This window comes from Suncus etruscus, chromosome 3, assembly GCF_024139225.1.
Source record: "Suncus etruscus isolate mSunEtr1 chromosome 3, mSunEtr1.pri.cur, whole genome shotgun sequence".
NCBI lineage: Eukaryota > Metazoa > Chordata > Mammalia > Eulipotyphla > Soricidae > Suncus > Suncus etruscus.
Window position 1 is genome coordinate 107,670,663 of NC_064850.1, and position 9,841 is coordinate 107,680,503.

The following is a 9,841-nucleotide window of genomic DNA, read 5'->3' on the forward strand; positions in this document are numbered from 1 at the left end:
GCTTTCCTTTTTTGTATATCTTTAAAATGACATAAGTTTTAGTTTTCATCATAAAACCTGGATCTGTTTCTGTCTGTACTTTTGATGTATATGGATTAAGATGAAATAATACCTTTGGTGATATGGAATAAAATTAAATAATACATTTTTTATTTAAACAACTTTATTGTGTTTGGGTTTCAGTCATGTAAAGAACACCACCCATCACCAATGCAACATTCTCATCACCAATGTCCCAAATCTCCCTCTTCCCCACCCAACCCCCGCCTGTACTCTAGACAGGCTTTCTATTTCCCTCGTACATTCTCGTTATTAGGATAGTTCAAAACGTAGTTATTTCTCTAACTAAACTCATTCCTGTTTGTGGTGAGCTTCATGAGGTGAGCTGTAACTTCCAGCTCTTTTTTCTTTTGTGTCTGAAAGTTATTATTGCAAGAATGTCTTTCATTTTTCTTAAAACCCATAGATGAGTGAGACCATTCTGCGTCTTTCTCTCTCTCTCTGACTTATTTCACTCAGCATAATAGATTCCATGTATATCCATGTATAGGAAAATTTCATGACTTCATCTCTCCTGATAGCTGCATAATATTCCATTGTGCATATGTACCACAGTTTCTTTAGCCATCCATCTGTTGAAGGGTATCTTGGCTGTTTCCAGAGTCTTGCTATGGTAAATAGTGCTGCAGTGAATATAGGTGTGAGGAAGGGATTTTTGTATTGTATTTTTGTGTTCCTAGAACTTGTAAAAATGAAAATCACAGTATTGGAAAGTGTTGGCATTGCTGCTTTGACTCTGGCTCACATCCACCTAAACTTCCTATACATGATAGAGAGACTTGGATAAATAGAATTTCATTTGCAGTTCACAATAGACTGCAGTTGATTGTCATCTATACTGTGTGTAACATAATGACTGAGTTAAGTGACAGCTCTAAAACTGAACAGCAGTTGAGTTCCTTGCAGTAAAGAGAGGTATTTCAGCACATGCACAGCTTTTCTCTACTCATAATGAGCTAGACTCCATGTTTCTCTGTTAAATTAAGCAGAAACTGATATGATTTCAGAGTGCTCTCAGTAATGATATTACTTCACTGTAAGTGAACATGAGTTTTGAGAAATATAAAGGTTATGTGAAAGAAATAGGATGGGTGAGTTGAACCAACTTGTGGCACCATGTTGGGACTTTAAATTAGGAGTGACTAAAGAAAGAGATTACTTTTTTTCTGTATTTATATGGCACAAATTTATATGGCTGTAATAAAGTCAACTTCCAACAGTTCTTTGTAACTTGCTCACATTTTGCATTAAGTGATTTGGAGACCTGTTTATATGTATCTTCATATAAACAGAAAAAAGAAAAAGCTTTATATTTACAAGGTGAGCTTCTTGGAGTAACAAATTCACCTAAACAGTTTTTTGTTTGTTTTTACTTAACATCTATAGAGATGGGGGGGGGCAGATCCAGTGTTGCTCAGTGTCTTTGCACTCATCAATCATTCCTGGGGGGAGCGGTTGCTGGGGAAAAATGGACTCTTGGGATCAAACCCTGTTTGGCTGCATGCAAGTCAAGAGCCTTACATACTATATTATATATCCAGACACACCCTCACTGAGATTTTTATAACAATATTTTACTTAGTAATTAAGACACATTAGCAGATTATCTTTGGATTGTCTGGGGGCCACACTCATATGCTGAGGGTTTACTACTGGCTCTGCACTTAGGGATCACTCCTGGCAGAGTAAGAGGATCATATGTGGTATAGAGAATCAGACCCATATCAGCTATGTCTGAAACAAACACTTTACCTGTAATTTAGTCATTCCAGTTACTAATAATATTTTCTAACATAAACTCAATATTCCCTTTCTTAGAATAAAATACACATTTTTATTGTTATAGTCCTATTCCAATTTTCCCCTTAAAATTTGTTTTGGTTTGTGGACCACACCTGGTGGGCACTTAGGGGTTACTCCTGGCTCTGTGCCCAGAAATTGCTCCTGGCAGGCTTGGGAGACCATATGGGATGCTGGGAATCAAACCTCAGGCTTGTCCTGGGTTTGCTGTGTGCTAGGCAAACGCCCTACTGTTGAACTATCACTCTGTCCCCTCCCTTTAAATTTTTATGAAGTTACAACTTACTAAATTTTACATTTTTAGTATTTATCTAGTTCATGTAAATTTTAAATGTGTTACATAGAATTATTCATATTAATTTTTAATACTTTGATACCAGTAAAAATATATACATTTTATGAAAAAATTACTTTATCAATGAATTGATTTGTAATTATTTGAATTTCGGGACTTCAGCTAGGTGTCACCATGTACAAATAATTTTTAAAATCATTCCCTGTGAAAACATAGTAAGGTTATAGCAAATGGCCAAAGTCATTAGAACAGAAGATATTATCTATAGAACTAAACTCTCAGGTAAGAAATGTGAACCTTGGGAAACTGGCAGATGAAAGCCAACTTTCTGATGATGGGTGGAGTGTAATATTACATGTATGAAAAATGTATTTAAAAGTACTATAAATTACAGTAACTCGTAAAAAACGGCTTTATAAAAAGAAAGTATCATTGTACCGAGCAAAAGATTATTCAAGAAAACTAGGATTGTGTATAGCAAAATATAAAATGGTTATATCTTAATGGTGAAATACTACAGAATTTAATTCATTACATATCACCAAGGATAACATTTACTAATTCCTGGGTATGAGAGGGAAGGATTGTGGAATAAAGATGGAGGGATCTGGAATCACTTGTGGAGGCCTCAAAGTAGTAGGTCTGCAGCTATAGAAGAGCCACAATAGTACTGTGAACTCAATCAAAATAAATACATAAAAAATAAATGTAAAATGAATCATAAAATTAGAGTTTGAACTGGGAGTTACAAACACAGACTGACAAAAACTGAGTGAGCATGTCCTTGTATTGACATTATTTTCATTTACCATTAGATAATTAAAGCCTCACTAATGTCTGTATAATGGCTGTATTATGATTTAACTCCAAAGCATTGCTCTTCTTTTTTTTTTTTTTTTTTGATTTTGGGTCACACCCGGCAGTGCTCAGGGCTTACTCCTAGCTTTGCACTCAGAAGTCGCTCCTGACATGCTCGGGGGGACCATATGGGATGCCGGGATTTGAACCACCATCTGTCCGAATCAGCTGCGTGCAAGGCAAATGCCTTACTGCTGTGCTATCTCTCCGGCCCCTGCTTCTGCTTTCTTAAAGGAAAAAAAATCTGGGGCCCGGAGAGATAGCACAGCGGCGTTTACCTTGCAAGCAGCCGATCCAGGACCAAAGGTGGTTGGTTCGAATCCCGGTGTCCCATATGGTCCCCCGTGCCTGCCAGGAGCTATTTCTGAGCAGACAGCCAGGAGTAACCCCTGAGCAACGCCAGGTGTGACCCAAAAACCAAAAAAAAAAAAAAAAAGGAAAAATATCCACCTTGTAAACATGTGACTCAAATACCAAATCAGTGAAATTTTTATATGCCTGCCTACTTGAGGCTAATAATGTCACTCAATTTATATGCAAACTTGAAATTAAAATATTTTGATTTAATTGTATTTTAATTATTTAATTTAATTTAAACATAATTTAAATTAATTTATATGCAAACTTAAATATTTTACTTGTTTAAATTGATTTAAACTTATTATGGAAATCTGATTCATCAAATTCTATCACTGCTCTTCTGTACTGGATACATGGGCTGCCACCCAACAAACTGGTTCTGAGAAGAACCAGTCTTGGGATGACTTGTTAGAATATTAATCCAAATATACCCTAAAGGAAAGTTCTACAAAATAGTCACTCTTCACAGGTAATCAAATTTTTAATACAATTCCTCATCTGTCAAAATCCACATCATTTTTTTTTCCTTTTTAGCCACAGGGTAGGGCCAAATCCAGTGATGCCCAGGACTTAGTCCTTGCTCTGCACTCAGGGATTACTCCTGGTGGAGAATGGGGGACTATATGTGGAGCCGAGATTAAACCCAGGTTTTCTACATTCAAGTCAAGTGCCCTGCCCACTCAACTATCTCTCCAGCTTCCATTGTGAAGAATTTTTTTAACTAAAATGCCACAGTCACAACTTGGAGAATATCAGGGCTGGAGAGGTAGCATGGGGCTTACAGTGTTTGCCTTGCGCACAACAACACTAGGTTTAAATTCCCCAGACCCATTTATGATCCCCGGAGCATTTCCAGAAGTTATGTCTGAGCTCAGAACCAAGAATGGCCCCTAAGCACCATGAGGTGTGATCATGTCCCCCAGGCCCAATAAACACACTTCAAGAATCTAGTACTAGTCATCATCCTTAATAATGAACCCTTTAATAATGCTACTTTTTAATAGAAAAGCAGAGGGAAAAAGCAGATACTTATCAATTACTTTCATACAACTCAGCTACATGGTACTGGCTGAGGAATGCAGAAAAATGCTTTGTAAATCAAATACAAATAAAGCTAAATAACGCCCTCTGCTGGTGCAGGAAGTCAAAGAAAGAAAGGGCCTGCCAGGGCCACTGGGTGCTACCAATGGGTAATTATGCACCCATGACATAATACTCCTTGGTAAATGTTTTCCTCTCTTATCCAAGGAATGGAAATGTAATGTTTAACTTCTTGGTGTTTGGAAAATTCTGTTGTTAAATAAAAGTATAATTCTATTATTGCAGAAGAATATACTTTGTATAAATTGAGTTCTTTAAAAATGTTTTTTAAGTAATGCAATTTGCTGCAAGTTGATTGGAACTGGAAGACAGCATGTTGAGTGAAGGAAATCAGAAGAAAGACAACTATGGAATGATCTCACTTATCTATGGTATCACACAAAAAAAGTGAGTGCAGTTGGGAAATAACTACTCTAACAACTATCATGACTTTCTTAATAAGAGAAGTAAAATGCTTGTTTTGAATACAGACAGGGGTTGGGAAGAAGGAAGGGGGGGGGTCATTAGTGGTGGGAATGTTGCACTGGTAAAGGGGTTGTTTTGTTATGACCGAAACCCAACTACAATCATGTTTGTAATCATGATGCTTAAATAAAGATGATAAATAAAAATAAGATTTTTGAAACTCTAATCATCTTTCTGAAGTTTACTACCAAGTGATTATTTAAAAATGAAGTTAGATTATTTATAGCTTGTTTTGTTAACTTACAGTGAAGCATGGCTATTTTAAAAATTCTGGTGCCAATATTATAATGATTTCCTTATTATTGATAGGAACATTACTTCTGTGAGTTAGGAAATCTTGTTTCTCATGCAGTGTAAGCACTTGAATTCTATTAATCTTGGGGAGAAGTCATTGAGGAGTCATTCAATTTTATCACTGAAATTATGTATTTTTTGGAGTGAATAAGTCATTCATATTTTTAAAAAAGCAAAAATTAGGGCTTGGGTATTACAGGAATTAAAGCACTTGTCTTACATTATGGCTAACTCCCTTGCATAACCAGCCAGTGACCTAGAAAGACCTTGAAGTACCGCTGAGGTGAACTAGGTAAACCCCAGCACCACAAGTCCGAAACAGCACCACAGTGGCTCAGGTCTTCGCCTTGATACTCTGGCCAGGCTGACAGAATCACAAACTGGAGCACCAGGACCTACCGAGTACTGCTTAGGAGACCCTTGAAAAATGAAAAGTATAACCAATTTAAAAATAAAAATAAATAAAGACCAAATGAGCCCCCATTGTCTGCATTTTATGTAATAAAATTTGGATAAATTCAAACAAACAAGTCTAGAATTCTGGGCAGGACACCAAGCAGTAGTATCTGTGGACCAACAGCTATTTGAGGTAGTGTGAAGGGAGCAGTGTCAGATCAAAGCCAGAACTCAATAGAAAGGCATGCACTGCACCACTGTGTTCACGAAGCTCTGTCCCCAGTCCCAGAGTCTACTTTTAATTTTTTCAAAAAAAATATATTTCAGAGCTGACTTTGCCAGAGGCTGGGATGTGAGGAATGGGAGAGATCCTGGAGAGAGCTACTGGCATTACAGAGTCAGAAAACATCAGAATTCGCAGTATCGCAAATGATGGCATCTAAATTAAAAGAAAAAAACTAGAAAGGGAAAATACATATTTTACCAAAATTTTACAGGTAATTTGAATTAAAATATAATAAACATTATATTTTATGATTTGAGGAAATAAAAAAAAGTAATCGCTCTTGACTAAGCTAAATTGTAGATACTGTAGGTTTTCTTTTCATAAATTGGAAGATGTTTCCCCCTGCAGGAAAAGTCAAGTAATTTCATGAACCAGTATGGGAAGATACTTCTGAAAGTGTCATTATTTTTGCTAAGAAGCAAACAATGACTTCACTTGTAAAGGACAAGAGAAGAAAACAGCATGAAGGAAACAGCTCACGAAGCACACTCACAGGCAGAAAGATGCCTTGATATGTTCTCTTATTCATTTGCACCCAAGCAAAAAGAAACATTTGAAAATTCCTTCTCTGGTCTATCCTTAGACCAATCCTGGGTCTGAGTGTTACAGAAAAGTACTGAAAGAGTGAGCTGAGGCAGCCTGTCATCACAGAATTATGTAACAACTTGAGATGCATTTTATCACTGTTTCTTTGAATTTTAATGTTTACTTACTTGTTCATTGTCTGCTTGATAGATAATAAAAAATAGAAACTGGCATTTCTTTTCTAAATGTTTTAATATTTTCCCTAGATACATTTGACCTTTTGTCGATATTGCCTTTCACAGATTTCAATCTTCTAGTACACTTCATCACAAAGTTCAAAACTGTGGAGACTCAGTGACAAAGGTAAATCCCAACTTAGAAATGACTTCCCCTCATAAAGTCAGCACTGGGTATACTTACACATCAGTGGAGGAAAGCAACCATTCTAGGGACTTCCTGCAGAAAGGGATTTAAATGAGGAACTGAATGTTCAAACAATTTCTAGACAGGGCAGGAGCCCTCCAGGGGACAAATTTGAGTTCAAGGACACATCTTCAATCACTGTTGGTACTGTCCTCATGTCACTTGCTGCCACAGCTTGCCCTCACCAGGACCTTGTACAATGATGTGGGTGACTAGATACTAGAACCCAGTATCTGGTCCTGAACACAGGTGTTTTACCCAGTGTTTCTCACAGCCAGCAGGACAGTCAGTAGGCTGTTATACCAGGTGCTTTGTGTGTTCTACTCTCCTTTTGTTGTTCTTTGTATTGTCTGCCAATGTTAGATTTTCATTTTTTGCCCCAGTGATTATTTCCATTTTCACAAAGTTTTGAGGCTTCTTTCTTTTCCCCAAAGCAATGTTTTTTACTACTTGTGGCCAGAGAAGATAACTTGGGGATTAAGGCACCAAAATGCCTTGCAGGAGACAGAAAATTGGATCTCCAGTGCCACAGCTAGTCTCATCCCCAGAGTGGTCCCTAAACTGGAAGCCAGGAGCAAACCCTCTGCAGTCGGGTGTGGCTCCTATTCTCATTAAAAGAAAAAAAATGACTACCTATATATACCAGGGTATTTGTATGTCAGTTTATTTTCTTTTGATTGTCTTAGTTGGTGTGGACTAGTTGTTAGGTTGCCCTTAGCGCTTGAATTCCTTTTTTCTTTCACAAGGTTTATATCAAGACCTCAAAAATTAACTCCTGAAATTTGATGTTCATGTTATTTAACTTACAGGCAGCTTGCAAATTGGTGCTTACTCTGAAAGTACAGTTCACTTGTAGTTAGGTTGAGTTTGTTATTTGGAATATCTAGAGGGGTTTCAGAGATTTGGTCAATAGCATTTTCCTTAGAAAACTAATGTCCAATGTTTTCCACCTTTACCAAATAATTTCAGAAAGCATCCAAATACAGTTAATTTATAGCAAAAGAGCTTGATATATGGCATGGAACACCAACAATTTAATAGTGCCAAGAAACCTGGTAAGTTTCATGCAAAAAAAGAAAAAAGGTAACAACTTCTACCTCACATCGTATTATAGAAACACACATTTGCATATGATCTCTTGTAGTAGGTATATTTTAGAACATGACTAATTTTCATCTTTAATATCTTGAACTTAATGAGTTTTCCAGATAGTCTGATATCAGCCTGTCAGCTACTTAAATTCGTTATATATCAACAGTAAAATTTGAGCTAGAGTGATAATCCAGTGGATAAGGCATTTTCCTTGCACATGGCCTCCCAGGTTTGATCTCCATCATCCCATTTGGTCCCGCAAACCCGCCTAGGTGTGATTCCTGAGTGCAGAGATAGGACTAGACCTTAAGAACTGCCATGTGTGGCCCAAAAACAAGTAAAATCTTGCTCCAGATCTCCAGGGCTTCCCCAGGCCATATGCCTGGGCAAGCCGGTGAGTTGGGCCCCTTGGTGGAGCTTGAAGGTACCCTAGGCTTTCCCCCATTATCCATTCAGTTCCTTAGGGAGGGTCTGGGTGGGGCTCCGAACTTCTGGCCTCCCAGCTTCTCGAAGGATCTCTCTCCTTCAGGGGAGCCGGGAGTCTAGTATGGGGTTCGGAAGGCCTCCGCCACGCTGGAGGCCTCCTTAACCATGCCTAGGGTGGGTGCGGAACTTGGGTAACCCCAATACCCCTCTGCCGCCTTGCTCCAGATCTCCAGGGCTTCCCCAGGCCACATGCCTGGGCAAGCCGGTGAGTTGGGCCCCTTGGTGGAGCTTGAAGGTACCCTAGGCTTTCCCCCATTATCCATTCAGTTCCTTAGGGAGGGTCTGGGTGGGGCTCCGAACTTCTGGCCTCCCAGCTTCTTGAGCAGTCACTGGTACATTAATAGTACTATCATTGAATTATGTTTTTATGTATGCAGAATATCCAGTTTGTACTCTGCCCTTTTGCACACCCCTACAAAAGAACATTTTTCTCTTTAACTTCCTTAACCCCTATCATCATTACTCCTCATTTACCCTTTCTAACTTAAGTACTGTAGAGTCCTAAGTCACAGACCTAAGTGGTGCCCTGGAGTTAACACCCACCCAACTATTCCAAAAGGCATAAAAAGGATACATATGTCTTTTCAACATTTTATGGGTGTTTTCTTTGACGGCTATAACTTTTGCTGAATATTTTTTATACAGTGATGATCCCCCCCTTTTTTATCTTCTCTTTGTGAACAGCTCAATATGGAATTTGGTGTGAAAAGATTCCCTCAGTTTAATGCTTATGTTTCAGCCCAGTCATGGGTATTGTTAGACGTGTTCTTATGCCCCCATGTACTCAGATAACATCACGTGGCTTTATTTCTTGTTTGCTTAGGCACACTAAAACGGGAAAATACTTTACATACCAATAAGTTCTTATCTAATAGAGATGAGAACACACAAATCTTGTAGTGCAATGGGACCTTACACCCTGAACATTGACATAAAGACCTGGCACAGGCCTCAGAAGAATGGGCATTCTCCATTCACCCCTGATCTAGAGAAGACATCTATAAAACATGCAACGTTGTCTATAACATCGCCTAGAGGCAATCCTCTACCAGGGAATACTCTACAGCTGCTCTGACATAGATCTACTCAAAAGAGACTTCCTTAACACTGAGAAGACTTAACAAGAACAATTACCTTCTTACTGAACAGGGCTTGCTGTATTGCCCCTTAATTGTGAGGTGAAACTAGAGGATACTTCACACCAGCCTGACTTCAAAGTAGGATGTGCAAATTCCAAGATCTTTAATACAGAAACTTGATGCCAACAATAGGACTGTGTGAAAAATAACTGTATTGGCACTACAGACAATGACTTGGATTAAATAACCTAATTTGCCTGGAGCCTAGAGTTGGTCCTATGCCAGGAAACTTTAGGGGTTACTCAACAATTTATCTCTATC

The 9,841-nt window shown here is 38.3% G+C and overlaps 1 protein-coding gene across 1 annotated transcript in view; it reads right to left on the reverse strand.

Moving 5' to 3' along the window:
• The window catches only part of GUCY1A1 (guanylate cyclase 1 soluble subunit alpha 1), an 825,102-nt gene that overhangs the window by 782,656 nt on the left and 32,605 nt on the right, over nt 1-9,841 (reverse strand). The gene's annotated exons all lie outside the window — the stretch shown is intronic.